Raw genomic sequence first — 19,660 nt, 5'->3', positions numbered from 1 at the left:
GCTTTGTGTATAAGTTTTGTACTGATTCTTATGTTGTCACGGATCGTCAGGCTCCCACACCTCCCACACCTTATGGACGCCGGGTAGCGGGTGACGTACTGTAACACCTGTACGTCACCATTACAATCATCATTGCTCATTGTTCTCACCTGGAATATTTTACTTTTTGATTACCCTTCTATATCTATCTGCTCCTCAGTTTGTTCCCATTGTCAGCATTATTGATTTCCCCTGTCCAGATGCTGTCCATATTCTGTTCCTGTCCATGTTTCATTAAATGTTCCCTGCCTGTACATGCTTCTCGTCTACAAACATATGTTGATAATTTAAAGAATATTTGCTGGTCTGTAGTGTGTCATGAGGAGCAACCAGACGCTGTCCTTGACACATTTCTAAAATGTTACTAATAAAACAAATCAAATCAAATGTATTTATATAGCCCTTCGTACATCAGCTGATATCTCAAAGTGCTGTACAGAAACCCAGCCTAAAACCCAAAACAGCAAGCAATGCAGGTGTAGAAGCACGGTGGCTAGGAAAAACTCCCTAGAAAGGCCAAAACCTAGGAAGAAACCAGGCTATGTGGGGTGGCCAGTCCTCTTCTGGCTGTGCCGGGTGGAGTTTATAACAGAACATGGCCAAGATGTTCAAATGTTCATAAATGACCAGCATGGTCAAATAATAATAATCACAGGCAGAACAGTTGAAACTGGAGCAGCAGCACAGCCAGGTGGACTGGGGACAGCAAGGAGTCATCATGTCAGGTAGTCCTGAGGCATGGTCCTAGGGCCAGCATGAACTCAGTAAGAAAACTACTGTTAAAACTGTTAAATACCCTTCGTTTGATGAGAAATTGAAAAATGTTATGGTTGAGAGTGATGAGGCAAAATAAGTGGCAAATAAGTCTGGCAGCCCAACCGATTGGTAAATGTACTGCAAATTGATTAATCATGTGACGAAACTAAATTAAACAAAAAATTAACTAAACTATGAAACAAACATAAATTCTATTAAGAATGATAGTAAAAAGCTTTGGGGCACCTTAAATATATATTTATATATTTTCTTGCAAAATTGACACAACTTTGATTAATGATTTTTGCATTGACGGTTTGGAATGGATCACAGACCAACACTCTACTGCCACATTGGATGTGGACCGTGAGGGACCATCGCTGATGACCCAATCTGCACACATCGCATCATCCATAATAATAAAGAGTGTTTAAAACTTGTATTTTCTGTAATAAAGAAAATAAAACATTTTCGCAAAGATTTGCCTATGTTTACATCTTTACAGAAAATGTTTTGTGATTGAAGCTCTGCATTTGAAATGCTGCATTTTTTTTAACAGAATGAGTAGAGATGTGCTTTGGAAATAGCAATTTGGATTAAATATGATGATGTTTGCCTTTCCGTGCCTTATATAGCCTACTACTGAGTATGATGCAAACATATCCTCAGATATGTCACCTTCATGTGATGAAGCACAATGAGTTTTGGTGCCTAAACATGGGAAATAACTTTGGCGGTGGACATTTCACGCTAAATGATTGGAAAACCCTTTGTCAATTATGTTAGCACAGCTGAAAAATGTTGTGCTGATTAAAAGATAGTTCATAATAACTTCACAGATCTTCATTGTAATGGGTTTAAATACTGGTTCAATGAACCGTGAACATGCATCTGATGAACGGTCAGTAAGACACTAACAGCTTACAGATGGTAGAAAATTAAATTCACAGTTATGAAAACTTAGGACACTAAAGAGGCCTTTCTACTGACTCTGAAAAACACCAAAAGAAAGATGCCCAGCGTCCCTGCTCAGCTGTGTGAACATGCCTTAGGCATGCTTCAAGGAGGCATGAGGACTGCAGATGTGGCCAGTTGCATAAATTGCAATGTCCGTACTGTGAGATGCCTAAGACTGTGCTACGGGGAGACAGGACGGACAGCTGATCGTCCTCGCAGTGGCAGACCACATGTAACAACACCTGCACAGGATCGATGCATCCAAACATCACACCTGTGGGACAGGTACAGGATGACAACAGAAAATGCCCGAATTACACCAGGAACGCACAATTCCTCAGTCAGTGGTCAGACTGTCCGCAATAGGCTGAGTGAGGCTGGATTGAGGGCTTCTAGGCCTGTTGTCAGGTCCTCACCAGACATCACCGGCAACAATGTCGCCTTTGGGCACAAACCCACCGCTGCTGGACCAGACAGGACTGGCAAAAACTGCTCTTCACTGACAATTGACGGTTTTGTCTCACAAGGGGGGATGGTCGGATTCTCGTTTATCGTCGAAGGAATGAGCGTTACACCAAGGTGATTTGGAGGTGGAGGGTCCATCATGGTCGGGGATGGTTTGTCACAGCATCATTGGACTGAGCTTGTTGTCATTGCAGGCTATCTCAACAGTGTGCAATATAGGGAACACATGCTCCTCCTTTATGTGGTACCCTTCCCGCAGGAATCGGTAAGCTTCTCTGACAGCTGATGACAATGCCACCAGCAATGCTGCTCATTCTGTGTGTGATTTCCTGCAAGTCTTGAATGTCAGTGTTCTGCCATGGCCAGCGAAGAGCCCGGATCTCAATCCCATTGAGCACGTCTGGGACCTGTTGGATTGGAGGGTGAGGGCTAGGGCCATTCCCCCCAAAAATGTCCGGAAACTTGCAGGTGCCTTGGTGGAAGAGTGGGGTAACATCTTACAGCAAGAACTGGCAAATCTGGTGCAGTCCATTCGGAGGAAATGCACCAGACTGTTACTTTTGATTTTGACCCCCCCTTTGTTTAGGGACACACTATTCAGTTTGTGTTAGTCACATGTCTGTGGAACTTGTTCAGTTTATTTCTCAGTTTTTGAATCTTGTTATGTTCATACAAATATTTACACATGTTAAGTTTGCTGAAAATAAACGCAGTTGACAGTGAGAGGACGTTTCTTTTTTTTTGCTGAGTTTATATTCAGGGACTACCATTACCAGATCAAAGTACAGGATTATGAGGTATTTGAGATAGATATATACATGGAGGTAGGGTAAAGTGACTAGGCATCAGGATAGATAATAATAGGAGTAAAATAAAGAACAGAGTAACAGCAGCATGTGAGGAGTGTACAAGTGTGTGTGTGATTGTGTAAATAGTGTGTAATGGATCAAAGACAAGATGTGTAAATTTGGTGTCCGAAGTCCATTCATTTAACATAAATAGATAAATATGTATAAACATAATATTAAATCACTCAACTCTTACCCTTATTTTGACCCAGAAGTATCTGTGTTGCAAACTATTAAATTAAGGGAGTTATTGAGCTCTAAAGTGTCAAAATGTCCTTCAGTGTAACTGTCTAATCAAAAGTTTTTTTTAAATTGTAGAAGTTCATCTTAAAAATATAAATGAACACCCATGGCATAATTGTGTTAGTGTTTGCAACAATATATAGAATAATGGGCAACATACTGTATCTAAAAAATATTTTAAAACTTTAATAATTTTTGTGCAAACTTTTGCGCTTCATCAATGTCATTTAGTATAATAAAAGTAAAAAGCTATTTTAACCCTTTCACATGTAAAGGGTTAAACAGTGGTCCCTGAAGCGTACGATAACACCCGTGTAATTAGAATGCTCATTTAGAACGCTTATTTAGAAAGGCCAGTTTCGAATGACTTAACAATCAGCATGGCCACACTTTTCAGAAACTATTTACACAAACACAGTCCTTACAAAGTTACGTCCAGAATGTGAGCAGTTTATTCTTGGATGAAATGTTCAGATATTCACAGAAGTATCAATAGCATAACACAATCATCCTAACCAGAAAAATGTTACATTTGTCCAAGCCCTAACTGAGGAAAGATTGACTCAACACAAGCAGTCATATGTTCCAACTCTCGGCTGACATGAACTACAATATGAATTAGCTAATAGCAATTACTATGTATAATTAATCCCATGATGAGTGAGCTCACCGTTAGTCAAAATAAGTGAGGAAAACACTTTCTAGAAATCTAAAGTAATCCGAGGATTAGTTTCAGTGCGCAGCTGTGCTTTTTTTCCTCATAGAATCCAAAGATAATAAGAGAAGACAAGATGAGTTTGGTCTGTTTATAGTATGGATGCTGAAGGGGTGTGTCGTCTACCATCGTTCACATCCCACCATTCTGTCACGCCCTGGTTTTAGTATTTTGTGTTTATATATTTATTTGGTCAGGCCAGGGTGTGACATGGGTTTATTTTGTTGTGTTTTCGTATTGGGGTTTTAGTAGGCATTGGGATTGCGGCTGAGTAGGGGTGTCTAGCATAGGCTATGGCTGCCTGAGGCGGTTCTCAATCAGAGTCAGGTGATTCTCGCTGTCTTTGATTGGGAACCATATTTAGGTAGCCTGGGTTTCACTGTGTGTTTTGTGGGTGATTGTTCCTGTCTCTGTGTTAGTTGTCACAAGATAGGCTGTATAGGTTTTCTCATTTCGTTTGTTGTTTTGTATATTAAGTTATTTCATGTATCGTTCATTTTTCATTAAAGAACATGAGTAACCACCACGCCGCATTTTGGTCCACTTCTCTTTCAACAGACGAACGCCGTTACACATTCACTTCCTGAAGTTCTCAAAATGAGTGAACCCTTACTCACCTCATTTTGTTATAGCGTCTTTGGTCCGACAGACAATCAAGTGAAACCCAGAATGCATTGTATGTCAACAAAGTAAAAGTAAAACTGACTGAATGAGGCGGAACACACCTCAATTCAAACTGTTATTAGAAAAAAAACGTGTTAGAAAATAATTTAAATTGACAAGTTGGAAATAGCCCATGAATAAAAACAAGCTGCATGGTTTGGTTTGAGGGCAGCTCGGATTAAATGTACTGTTTACATAACAATCACATTCTGGAATGGAGTGAACGTTCTAACATCACCTCCGTAAAAAAACTCACGGTATTTGGAACTCATGCATGAAAGGGTTAAAGCATATACTCATGTGACTGTGTGTGACATCACAAAGAAAACCCATTGAAGACCCTCTATCAATGTGATGAGGTGAGTAAATCTCTCAGAAATATTTGATGATTTCACCTTTTCAGCCACTATTAACCTTTGTAACAAAAACGTATGTCTTTCAGTACACCACAGAAAACATACTTTTAATGTTATTATTTTATAAAAAGCTATATTAAATAAGAAACGTAAGGATAATATTTATAGGTAAAGGTCATTACTTTATATTGGTGTACAAGGAACTGCCTGTTAAAATGTTTATGTATGAAATCCATGCTTCAGTATCACGCTTTTGCTTTTGTCCTTCAGCACAACAACGTTTCATGTTATACCACAATGTCACCCGTTATGCTGAATGACAGTAGCTTTTTTATCACGTTTTTACTAGTTTACAATATTTAATCATGCAATTCCTATGAATACTGAATATTATAATTTTATACTATTTCATGGCATTGATGATATTTCAAGGCACATTATCTTTATACTGTAGATGCCGTTGTCAAATAAGGAGAGGGCTGCACGGCACAGACGGCACAAAATTAACGCAGACCCAGTTGCTAGGGAGGAAAGACGAGCCAGAAGAAAAGCTAAAGGTATTGTTTTCAGCAACAGAATTGGATATATTAGGATATAAAGCTGGGTGGATTACACTTAACTTTAAGTTGCATTATTACACTTAAGTTAATGTTTTATTGCACTGCAGTTAAGGTATAACTGATGGATTATATTAGTTAATATAATATTACACACACACACACACAATTATTATTAAAATAAGCATTAGCAATGAAAAAGTAACAAAACATAATTGAGAGAGAAAGGGAGATGGAGTTGATTTAATATTTATACTTTGATTAAGTGTTATCATTGTATAGCCTACTGTTAATAGACTACTAACAACATTTAATGGATGTGAATCCTATTGCATGCCAGTGTCATAACTATTACATTTTCGGAGAAGAAAGAAGAATGTCAACCCTGATCATCCACCAATCCATACAATGACACAATCTGATGCTGAAAAAAATAAGAAAACGTTGAGATTAAATCAGAGGAGACACAGTGAAAAAATCTAACAAATGAATGTGGTGATGAACTTAACTGCAGTATCCACTGAAGGAAACTCTTTTGAGCAGCCCCTTGTACAACTTGAACACAGCAATCCCTTAATGTTCCAACAGAGGTGGACTTTCAGAAACAAAATGCAGAAGCAGAAACAGAAGATAGCCTGTCCACGATGATAAAACCACCAGTGGACTTAAAAGGTAAGTTCGTAATAGTCAATTATGATTACCAGCCATTTGTCAGCCAAGTTCTGAAGGTTGTGAGAGAGGAGATGGAAATCAGCATGCAACAAGCAGATGAAATACATAATTAATTTGTGTGGCCCCAAGTTAAGGACATCACATTATTCTTCAAGTCGGATGTCCAAGCAGTAATCTCCGAACCAGAGCCGTTTAATACAAAACAACGGAATTCAAAACTCTGCAAATCTGACTGGGAAAGGTTTACAGAGCTATATTAGTAAAAATGTCAAGTTACGCACCAGTTACAGTGCCTTGCAAAAGTATTCACCCCTTTTGGCGTTTTTCCTATTTTGTTGATTTACAACTTGTAATTTAAATGGGTTTTTATTTGGATTTCATGTAATGGAAGTACACAAAATAGTTCAAATTGCTGAAGTGAAATTTTAAAAATTACTTGATTTAAAAAATTAAAATTAAAATTAAAAAACGGAAAAGTGGTGCGTGCATATGTATTCACCACCTTTGCTATGAAGCCCCTAAATAAGATCTGGACAAACAATTACCTTCAGAAGCCACATCATTAATTAAATAAAGTCCACCTGTGTGCAATCTAATGTCACATGATCTGTCACAGGATCTCTGTATATTTACACCTGTTCTGAAAGGCCCCAGAGTCTGCAACACCACTAAGCAAGGGGCACCACCAAGCAAGTGGCACTCCAAACAGGTCAGGAACAAAGTTGTGGAGAAGTACAGATCAGGTTTGGGTTATAAAAACATATCCAAAACTTTGAACATCCCATGGAGCACCATTAAATCCATTATTAAAAAATGGAACGAATATGGCACCACAACAAACCTGCCAAGGGAGGGCCACCCATAAAAACTCACGGACCAGGTAAGGAGGGCATTAATCAGAGAGGAAACAAAGACACCAAAGATAACCCCAAAAGAGCTGCAAAGCACCACATCAGAGATTGGAGTATCTGTCCATAGAGACTAAAATTGAGCTTTTTTGCCATCAAGGAAAATGTCTGGCACAAACCCAACACCTCCCCATAACCCTGAGAACACCATATTTTTCATCGGCAGGGACTGGGAAACTGGTCAGAATTGAAGGAATGATGAATGGTGCTAAATACAGGGACATTCTTGAGGGAAACCTGTTTCAGTCTTCCAAAGATTTGAGACTGGTACGGAGGTTCATCTTCCAGCAGGACAGTGACCCTAAGCATTATGCTAAAGCAACACTTGTTTTAAGCAGAACTACAGTTTTTTGTACAATGTTTAATTAATGCTTTGTTTGAAAAGTTCAATAATGATTTTATCCTACATGATTACATTTAACTGATTCTACTTGTCAGTTAAACTGTCTTGCATAGTAAAACCCATGTTCTTTATGTGTGTGGCGTATGGGTCATTTCTCTCTCACTCTAGTATGGAAGCGTTTACCTAGCCTGCACATTTTACACATCCTTATCCTGTTTTTTACACTGTTTTGTAACTTACAAATAGCTAAAAGAAAAAAAAAACTATGCTGCTACTAATAATAGTGAATAGGATCATTATTTATGAATCACATTTAATCAATAGTTGTGGGCCGTAGTGTATCAGGGTAAAAAAAAATATTGTCATACTGTAAAACACCAGTATTTTATAATAAAATACAATAATTGTGTTTTGTTGTGACTCAGAGAGGAAAAACAAATCTCAAAGGATGAAGTGAAAGATATTTTCATAGATTTTGCAATTTTTTCAGTGTAAGGCATGGATATATAACCTTGTGATTATGAAACAATGGGCAATAAAAAATAAAATAATACTTGCTTGTCACGCCCTGGTCTTAGTATTTTGTGTTTTCTTTATTATTTTGGTCAGGCCAGGGTGTGACATGGGTTATTTATGTGGTGTGTTTTGTCTAGGTTTTTTTTGTAGGTTGTGGGATTATGGTTAGTGGGGTCTAGAAAAGTCTATGGTTGCCTGGAGTGGCTCTCAATCAGAGGCAGGTGTTTATCGTTGTCTCTGATTGGGAACCATATTTAGGCAGCCATATTCTTTGAGTGTTTTGTGGGTGATTGTTCCTGTCTCTGTGTTAGTTTGCACCAGAATAGACTGTTTAGGTTTTCACGGTTCGTTTATTGTTTTGTTTTGTTTTGTTCGTGTTTATCTTATATTAAACATGTATCGAAATAACCACGCTGCATTTTGGTCCACCTCTCCTTCGTCGGAAGAAAACCTTAACAGAATCACCCACCGCAACAGGACCAAGCGGCGTGGTGACAGGCAGCGGCAGCAGGAGCAGCGAAGTATGGAATATACGACTTGGGAGGAGATAGACAGGTGGGCGGTCGACCCAGGGAGAGTGCCGGAGCCCGCCTGGGATTCGCTGGAGCAGTGCGAGGAAGGTTATAGGAGAATGGAGTTGGAGAGACGAGCACGGCGGCGTAGATGGAAGCCCGAGAGTCAGCCCCAAAAAAGTATTGGGGGGAGGCACAGGGAGAGTGTGGCAGAGTCAGAAGTCAGACCTGAGCCAACTCCCCCTGTTTATCGTAAGGAGCCAAGGAGGAGACCAGAACCAGAGGTGAGCGAAGCAGAGACTGTGAAGGAGTTAATGGGGAAATTGGAGGAGAGAGTTATGAGGGAGTTGCTGTGTTGGTGCATGAGGCACGGAATTCGCCCGACGGGGCGTGTCAGGGATTTGATGGCACCTGGGTCAGCTCTCCATACTCGTCCTGAGGTGCGTGCTAGTCGGCTGGTGAAGATGGTGCCAGCCTCACGCACCAGGCCTCCTGTGCACCTCCCTAGCCTTGCACGTCCTGTGCCAGCTCAGCGCTACAGTGCGCCTAGCAGTGCTAACCGTGGCGGGTGTGGTACTGGTCAGGCACCGTGTCATGCGGTGGAACGCACAGTGTCCCCAGTACGCGTGCTGAGCCCGGTACGCTACATCTCAGCTCCTTACATATGCCGGGCTAGTGTGAAGATCCAGCCAGGGCAGTTGGTGCCAGCCCTGGTCTCTAGATCTCCAGTACGCCTTCACGGTCCGGTCCATCCAGTGCCACCTCCACACACCAGCCCTCCGGTTGCAGCTCCCGCACCAGGCTTCCTGTGCGTGACCTCGGCCCAGTACCACCAGTGCCAGCACCACGCATCAGGCCAGTGCGCCTCGCCTGTCCAGCGCTGCCGGAGCCTTCCTCCTCTCCAGCGCTGCCGGAGTCTCCCGCCTGTTCAGCTCTGCCGGAGTCTCTCGCCTGTTCAGAACTGCCAGTCTGCAAGGGCTGCCAGTCTGCAAGGAGCTGCCAGACTGCAAGGAGCTGCCAGAGCTGCTAGTCTGTATGGAACAGCCAGAGCTGCCAGTCTGTATGGAGCAGCCAGAGCCGCCAGTCTGCATGGAGCAGCCAGAGCTGCCAGTCAGCATCGATTAGCCAGAGCCGCCAGTCAGCATCAATTAGCCAGAGCCGCCAGTCAGCATCGATTAGCCAGAGCCGCCAGTCAGCATCGATTAGCCAGAGCCGCCAGTCAGCATGGAGCAGTCAGAGCCGCCAGTCAGCATGGAGCAGCCAGAGCCGCCAGTCAGCATGGAGCAGCCAGAGCCGCCAGTCAGCCAGGATCCACCAGAACCGCCAGTCTGCCAGGATCCGCCAGAGCCGCCATTCAGCCAGGATCTGCCATTCAGCCAGGATCCGCCAGTCAGCCAGGATCTGCCAGATCCGCCAGTCAGCCAGGATCTGCCAGAGTCATCAACCTGCCTGAGCTTCTTCCCAGTCCTGAGCTTCCTCTCAGTCCTGAGCTTCCTCTCAGTCATGAGCTTCCCCTCAGTCCTGAGCTACCCCTCAGTCTTGAGCTACCCCTAAGTCTTGAGCTACCCCTCAGGCTTGAGCTACCCCTCAGTCTTGAGCTACCTCAGTCCCGAGCTGTCCCTCAGTCCGGAGCTGCCCCTCAGTCCAGTGGGGCCCTTAGTTAGGGTTACTAGGCCAAGGTCGGCGGCGAGGGTCGCCAATTTAAGGACGCAATGTAAGCGGACTAAGACTTTGTTGGAGTGGGGTCCACGTCCCGCGCCGGAGCCGCCACCGTGGACATCGTGGACATTCATCAGATGACAGTAATATAACATGTTACACAGTACATTCATTTTTTATATATCCATTATATATCCATAAATCTCTGTTTACAATTACGCATCGTTCAAAAAATGCTACTAAAATGTGAGGAGAAATTAAATAGCTCCGGCAGATAACGTCAGCTAACAAGGAATACACATCATAAACTTTGACTAAATATGCATGTTTTACATATGTATAGGAAGATACACTTATTCTAAATGCAATCGCTGTGTTACATGTATTTTTAACTTTACAGGTAGAGTTCACTAGGCTAAACTAGGAGTCGGCGCTCCAAAAGTACCATTCTGGCTCCTCTACCTTGGAGTCGACAGAAACCCAAAATTAACACATAAATATTTCCTTACCTTTGCTGTTCTTCCATCAACAGAACTGGAAGGGATTATACTCACCAAACCAGCGTTTAGTTTTCAAGTCTGCGTCTTTCGGTTCTCAAAATACACGCATTTCGGTCAAAATGTAGGCAAAAATTGAAGTGGATGCGCACCAAAACGTCGAAATTATATATTATATGTCGAGTTAACTTGTCAAACTAACTTCATAATCAAGCTTTAACATGTTATAAAGGTGTACAGCAATTTTGAGAACAAACAGAAACACAGGCACCGTTCAATCGATCTTGGAAAAAAGAGAGGACTTGACCACTGCGCACAGAAAAATGACAGGTTTTTTTGAGTGACTGAGAGCTTACCGCGTGCTCAAACTCTTGCGAGCGGGCGATTCTCACAATGAGAAGCCCCATTGAAAGCTGAGATCATGCTGAACACGTGGAGACTGTTCCTGGCGCTGTAACTGTTTGGGGAGGGTGTTTGCGATGACGTCAAATGTGAGCCAACTTTTCAGATGAGAAGAGATAGTTTGGGAGAATGCAGATTTTGAGAGTTCTGCTTTACATAGAGACAAAATTTAAACGGTTTTAGAAGCTATAGAGTGTTTTCTATTCGATAATATTTTTTATTTGCATATATTAGCAACTTTTGACAAAAATGTATCATGTTTTATATGGGTACCCAATTCCTCCAGAAGGGGCAGTAATCAGGGGTAGCCTTAACAGGCTAGGTAGGGTTGATCTTGTTCCATATCACGAAGGCATTGTATGAGGGCACATCAATAATGTTATGGAAGATGAACAGGGGCCAGTGGGCAGTCATCCTCCTGCAGCTGTAAGTTCCAATCACCTTGTCCAGGTTTTCCATGCCTCCTTTGTTGTGGTTGTAGTTCAGGATGATGGCTGTCCTCACGATCACTGATCTCAGCCATTTTGTGCAGTCTGCTCAGGAGGACCACATTCTTGTTCCTCTTTGGGTGGTAAGAAACTAGAGTGGGTGAAGGCAAACTTTGATGAGAAGGCCTCTCTCTCTCTTGTTTACGAGGAGTGCAGGGGGGAGCTCAGGCTTGTTCTTTCTAACTGTGCCAACCATGGTGATCTTCCTCTTCAGGAGCTGATGTCTGAGTTCAATCAGTATCACACTTAATCTCAATTTCTCATTGTTTGTGTGTGTCGTTGTGGTTTTTGTGGTGTGTAAATTATTCGATAATTGCCGGGTCAGAAATTACTCTAAAACAATCTTTCTGCCCAGCTTTCATGATAATATGAACAAAGGCGATGTTTCACTTTTTCTAATTTTGGGGTCACTCTCGGAAAAGTTTCTAGGAAATTTCATGTTGAAAAAATATCATTTTGAGGGTTTTCTCTGTTGTTAAACAGTGGCGGGTCATTTTAAGACAACACAATGGTTAAGGTATTGTAATTGCTATTTCATTTTTTTGCTACTTTGAAAACCTGTCATGTTGAGTATACCAAACATTAGGAACACATTCCTAATATTGAGTTGCACCCCCCCCAAAAAAACATCTATGGATCTGTTGGTCACAGATACCTTTAAAAAAAGGTAGCGTCATGGAACAGAAAACCAGTCAGTATCTGGTGTGACCACCATTTGCTTCATGCAGCGCAACACTTCTCCTTCGCATGTAGTTGATCAGGCTGTTGATTGTGGACTGTGGAATGTTGTCCCACTCCTCTTCAGGGGCTGTGCAATGTTTCTAGTAATTCGCGGGAACACACTGTCTTACACGTCGATCCAGACCACCCCAAACATGTTCACTGGGTGACAAGTCTGGTGATTATGCAGGTCATGGAAGAACTGGGACATTTTCAGCTTCCAGGAATAGTGTACAAATCCTTGGGACTAGGGGCCATGCATTATCATGCTGAAACATGAGGTGATAGCTGTGGATGAATGTCACAATTGACCTCAGGATCTCGTCACGGTATCTCTGTGCATTCAAATTGCCATTGATAAAAAGAAATTGTGTTCATTGTCCATATATTATGCCTGCCCATACCATAACCCCACCACCACCATGTGGCACTCTGTTCACAACGTTGACATCAGTAAACCGCTCACCCACATGACATCATACATGCTGCCTGCCATTTGCCTGGTACAGTTGAAACCGGGATACTTCCGTGAAGAGAGCACACTTCCCCAGAGTGCGAGTGGCCATCGAAGGTGACCATTTGCCCACTGGTTACGAGCCAAAATGCAGTCAGGTCAAGACCCTGCTGAGGACGATGATCATGTAGATGAACTTCCCTGAGACGGTTTCTTACAGACTGTGCAGAAATTCTTCAGTTGTGCAAACCCACAGTTTATCAGCTGTGTGGGTGGCTGGTCTCAGAAAATCCCACAGGTGAAGAACCCGGATGTGGAGGTCCTGCGCTGGGGTGGTAACACGTGGTCTGCGGTTTGCCAAACTCTCTAAAATGACGTTGGAGGCAGCTTACAGTAGAGAAGTTAACATTAAATTATCTGGTAACAATTCTGGTGGACATTCCTCCAGTCAGCATGCCAATTGCGTGCTCCCTCAAAACTTGAGACATCTGTGGCATTGAGTTGCGTGACACATTTTACAGTGGCCTTTTAATGTCCCCAGCAAAAGGTGCAACTGTGTAATGATCATGCTGTTTAATCAGATTCTTGATATGCTACACCTGTCAGGTGGATGGATTTTCTTGGCAAAGTAGAAATGCTCACTAACAGGGATGAAAACAAATTTGTGAACAAAATCTGAGAGAAATATCCTTTTTGTGTATATGGAACATTTCTGGGATCTTTTCTTTCAGCTCATGAAACATGGGACCAACACTTTTAATGTTGCGTTTATATTTTTCAGTATATTTAGCAGTCTTATGGCTATTTTGCAGTCTTCTGGCTTGGGGGAAGACGCTGTCTCAAAGCCTGTTGGTCAGAGAGCCGATGCTCCGGTACCATTTGCCTGATGACAGCAGACTGTAGCTGGAGTCTTTGGCAATTTTTCTGACCTTCCTCTGACACTGTCTGATATAGATGGCCCCTGGACGGCATGGAGCTCAGCCCAAGTGATGTACTGGGCTGTCCGCAACCATCCTCTGCCGCACTTTGCGGTCGAGGGTGTTGCATTTGCCCTACCAAGTGGTGATGCAGTCAGCCAAGATGCTCTCGATGGTGCAGTTGTGGAACTTTTTGATGATCATGCCAATATGTTTTGCCTCCTGAGGGGCAAGACGCACTGTCATGCGCTTTTCACAACTCTGTTGTGTGGATCATTTTAAGTCCTTAGTGATGTGGGTGTGTCTCTGAGTATAGCTGTGCGTCTCTGTGTGTGTGAAACTTGAACCTCTTGACATTCTCCAATACAGCCGTGTCGATGTGGATAGGGGATAGTGTTCTCCCCTCTATTTCCTGTAGTCTACCATTAGCTCCTTGGTCTAACTGACGTTGAGGGAAAGGTTGTTGTCATGGCACTACACTGCCAAGTCTATGACCTCCTCCCTGTCGGCTGTCTCATCGCCAACGGTGATTAGGCCTACCAACGTTGTGTCGTCAGCAAACTTGTTGTAGGTGTTGGAGTCATGCTTGGCCAAGCACTAGTGAGTGAACAGGGAGTACAGGAGGGGACTAAGCACACACCCATGAGGGGTCAATGTTGAGGGTCAGCATGCTGAAGGTCCTCATTAACATTGACGGGACTGAAGTGGAACGGGTCAAGAGTTTCAAATTCCTTGGTGTCCACGTCACCAACAAACTATAATTTTCCAAACACACCAAGGCAGTTGTGAAGAGGGCACAACAGTCCCACAGGAGACTGAAAAGTTTTGACATGGGTCCCTAGATCCTCAAAAAGTTCTACAGTTGCACCATCGAGAGCATCCTGGCCGGTTGCATCACCGCCTGGTATGGCAACTGCTCGGCATCTGACCATAAGGCTCTACAGGGGGTAGTGCGACGGCCCATTACATCACTGGGGCCAAGCTTCCTGACATCCAGGACCTATATACTAGGTAGTATCAGAGGAAGGCCCAAATAAAATTCAAAGATTCCAGTCATCCAAGTCATAGACTGTTCTCTCTGCTAACGCATGGCAATTGGTAGCAGAGCCCAAGGTCCAGTACCAAAAGGCTCCTTAACGGCTTCTACCCCCTACCCATAAGACGGCTTTCTACCCCCTCTAAATAGCCTTGTTATTGTTATGTACATTTTTTGTGTTACTTTTTCATAGATGTTTTCTTTTTTTTCTTTAGTTTATTTCGTAAATATTTAGTAAATGTAGTAAATGTATAACTCTATTTCTTGAACTGCATTGTTTGTTAAGGACTTATAAAGTAAGCAATTCACGGTAAGTTCTATACCTGTTGTGTGTTACAAATAAAATTTGATTTGGATCTGTTGGGTCAGTATATGATTTGGATTGGGTGTCTAGGTGTCTGGGATGATGGTGTTGATGTGTGTCATGGAGGAGTTTGTTACCAGCGCCTTGCATTATCCCGTCAAAGCTCCACTCTTATTAACAAGAACAGACACATGGAAAGAGATCGAAAGACCTTTATTTAATAACCGTATCTTACGTTTCCACACGTGCACACACATGCATCATACACACACACACACACATGCACAGACACACCACACACAGGAACAAGCGGGCACACACACAGAGACGCACAGCTATACTCAGACACACACACACAGGACTAAAAACACAATGGGCCTACATGGGCCTACACTAAACACACAGGCCTACACACACACACACACACACACACACACACACACACACACACACACACACACACACACACACACACACACACACACACACACACACACACACACACACACACACACACACACACACACACACACACACACACACACACACGCGCGCACGGTAACACGCAGAAACATACACACACTCATACATTCACACACACCCTCTGTTGTTACTTTTTATCAATACTATCAACCAATAAAGCAAAACAACCATGTTATAATGTATTACTATATACGCTACATGGTTTTCATGACGGGAGAGCTCGGCTAAAAAAGAACACGGTTTGAATTGGATGCACGGCCATGCTTCCCACCTTCTCCACATGAAACAATTCCATCCAGCACCTCTTGACACGAGTAATGAGTTCTCCATATGTGGAGTATTTAGTGGCGTTCTGTTTCCTCTCGCTAAACACCTGCCGACTGGTGGACAGGATGCCAGGACGACTCAAACCCACCGAATGGCCCTTGAAAAGGTTAGAATAATTAACAGGGAAATGCACTTAACTGCCAGTCTGTGATGTCTTGTTTTGATCATTTATAATAAAGCAATTGTACCAAGAGGGCTTTTTTTGCATGGCTGTGCTGCATTCCTGCGAGGACCGTTTGATTTGCTGGTCGTTATAGCAAACAAATATGATTGCTATGCAGGCTCTTCCCCCCTCGTTAGCTAGCCAGTGTAACGGCGTTCGTCTGTTGAAGGAGAGTCGGACCAAAATGCAGCGTGGTGGTTACTCATGTTCTTTAATGACGAAAAGACGATACATGAAATAACTATATATATACAAAAACAACAAACGGAACGTGAAAACCTATACAGCCTGTCTGGTGAACACTAAAACAGAGACAGGAACAATCACCCACAAAATACACAGTGAAACCCAGGCTACCTAAATATGGTTCCCAATCAGAGACAACGAGAATCACCTGACTCTGATTGAGACCCGCCTCAGGCAGCCAAGCCTATGCTAGACACACCCCTAATCAACCACAATCCCAATGCCAAAAAAAAAAACAATACGACAACACAATAAACCCATGTCACACCCTGGCCTGAACAAATATATAACGAAAACACAAAATACTATGAAAGCCGTGACAGCCAGCAACACAGCTAACACTCAATCACTTCAAACTTAAGCTGGCGAGACAGGAAACTAACTGCATTTCTTTGCATATATTTTTATGAAAAATATGCTGATGCATGATTTCGCCAGTATCAGAAAAGCTGTCTGTCTCGTCCTGACAGACACGTTTGTTCTATATGGCTAACGGACAGTGGAGCTCGCATTTCAAAAATGAAATGTACAAACCCTGTTGTTGCTAACCAAATGTGACCCATTTCAGTAAACTAGGTGTATGTTGCGGGTAACTACTTCACAGAATTATTTTGTTTTAATCATATTGCGTTTTTTTGGCAGAAATGCCTTCTCGAACATGTGAACTTTCATGTGCCTAAAAAAACATACTTGTATGCCATCTATAAGTACGAATTCATCCAATGTTGTCAAGTTTGCGCAACGCATACACATTTGTGACTCGTTTCAGGAAACTAGGCGTATGTTGCGCATCACTATTTCCCAGGAGAGCCATTCGAAAATATACATTTATTTTTTATCAAATTGCGTTTTTGGGCAGAAATTCCTTCTGGAACATGTGAACTTTCATGTGCCTTAATAACAAATTAATATACCATCTGTAAATGCGAATAAAATTGATAAATTACAAGCCTAGTTGTTTTAGCCAAAGAAAAAGGAGGCAACCTTCCTGCTAGCCAAGAGTGGGCTGGACATGCAGAGAGCTGAGTTTGGATTGGTCTGCCAAATAACACGCTTCTGTCTATTGGAGCTGGTCAGTGTGTCTAGTTAATCCTGTCTAATGTGGCTTTTTTATGTATCGTGCATTAAAACTTTATAAGTGTTGCTCTCCACTTTCTGTATGATAGCTAAGGAGAATGAAAAAAACACTGTCTCCAGATTACATCTTCAAACTAAGGGCAACCATGGCATCCGACAACCACAAATGATTTATATGGGTAAGAGAGTCTAGCTAGCTATATTTTCAGATATTACACATTTCTAATTTTGACAGAAGAGCCATTTGCTTGGCTGGCTATAGCTTAATGTTAGCTAGCTAACATTGAACCTGGTTGGTTAGCAGATTCATGCAGGGTAGTAATGTGGTTATAGTTGATTGTTTACCTAGCTAGCTAGCTAACATTAGCTGGCTGGCTCGCTAGCTAATGTTAGGTGTATGACCTTATTATTCGTATCTGATAGCCATTTGCTGAGCTTGCTATAGCCTAATGTGAGCTAGCTAATATTGAACCTGGTTTGTTAGCTACCTGCAGCTTCATTCAGGGTAGTAACATCATGAGTTGTTATTATGCTTCATTGTTTACCTAGCTAGCTATAGTTAGCTGGCTGGCTCGCTAGCTGACGTTACGTGTATGACCTTATTGTTTGTATCTCAGAGACATTTGCTTAGTTAGCTAGCTAACATTGAACCTGGTGGTTAGCTACCTGCAGTTTCATGCAGGGAAGTAATGTCATGAGTTGAGATTATGCTTCATTATTTACCTAGCTAGCTAGCTAACTACATGTCTAAACAAAATACTCCACTATTGCAAGTAAACATTTTGGGTGCATTAGTCATTTCAGTCTGGCCATCTACTCTATCTCTCATCTGAGTGTGCCAGGGAGCACAGAATATCTGATGAATTTACGAGCGCTCATCACTCGTTGAATATGGCCGATGTCAGTAAACTTCAACAAAAAAAGTAATTAAATTGTTGCCTGCAGCGCATTTACTGTCACCAATGCTCTGGATAACATGAAAACAACCTAACCAGCTCTGCTAGGGTGAGTAATGTTCATTGAGCTGTTCTCTCTCACTTAGATGTCTGGAAGTAGCGAGCAAGTAGCTAGCAAGTTACATTCAGATCAAATCTTAAAGAGATGGGTGGGGCTAATGCTTAAGTGGGTGTGAACAATGCTGAATGGATGTCGACAAATAAGGGCTCTCCAATAGTAGTAGCAAAATATTCATTTTCTCAAAAGGGAGTTTACAACTTAGCAACTTTCAAAGCAAAATTACTTTCCCATTGTTCCTCAACTGTAGTGTATAAAATACCTTTTTGTAGCTCCAAGTCCCTATTTATATCCAATGTAAAAACACAGTTTCAAATTTTGCTACATAAGACCGATTTGAGCCACAAATGTCAGAATAGAAGCAAGGGTAAATAACGTATTTCGTTCGATTAGCGTTATTTCTTTCTTTTGCCCGGGTATCAAGAAAAGCGTAGTGATATTTCAGTAAACAAGTGTTTTGGCATCATACCCGTGCTAAAATACTTTTTTTTAGTTTGGCTTAGAACGCGTCTCAACCAATCACAATACTTGTTTTGACCAACCCATTCTGGAATGATTAATAACAACTGGTACTGAGTGATGAACCAACATTTAGTTTTTTGGAGGGGGATTATTAAACATCTAATTTAGCAACGTCTGTTCAATTACTTGAATTCCATTTAGTTATGTTTTCTGAGCTCAATTTGACGTTTCTCTAGAGAGAACTCAGATGATTCACAAGATAAATTAAGTCAAGAGCTATGTTGGATGCTGGGCTGAAGGGAGTTGTAATATATGCCATTTAGCTGACGCTTTTATCCAAAGCGACTTACAGTCATGTGTGCATACATTCTACGTATGGGTGGTCCCGGGAATCGAACCCACTACCCTGGCGTTACAAGCGCCATGCTCTACCAACTGAGCCACAGAAGGACCAGTAGTAGTTTTCATTAGGCAAATATTGAGCCTGGTTCAGTGCTGAAACATGGTAATTAACTACAATGACGATGATCAATTCTGCCAGTTCTTGCCGTCTCGGATAGAGACGGGTGGCCTAAACGCAGACCACATGAATTGAATGTTCCCTGTTTTTGGATTTGGAATTTCCATTAAAAAATCTAAAATAATTTTATATGCAGTTTATTTTTGGATGCAATGTAGAGACATTCACAGAAGCATAACACAATTCTCATCCAGAAATTCTCATTCAGAAAATTTAAGCTACATTAGTCCTAGCGCTAACTTAGTAAAAAGTGAGCTACAGTCGTTCCACCTTTCAAAATTGTGTCATACTGCATCACACCTTGCGGGCTGCTGCAGCATTCTATGGCAAGTTATTTAATT

The sequence above is a fragment of the Oncorhynchus keta genome, chromosome 4, assembly GCF_023373465.1.
Source record: "Oncorhynchus keta strain PuntledgeMale-10-30-2019 chromosome 4, Oket_V2, whole genome shotgun sequence".
Lineage (NCBI taxonomy): Eukaryota > Metazoa > Chordata > Actinopteri > Salmoniformes > Salmonidae > Oncorhynchus > Oncorhynchus keta.
Note: the sequence above shows the minus strand (reverse complement) of the source record.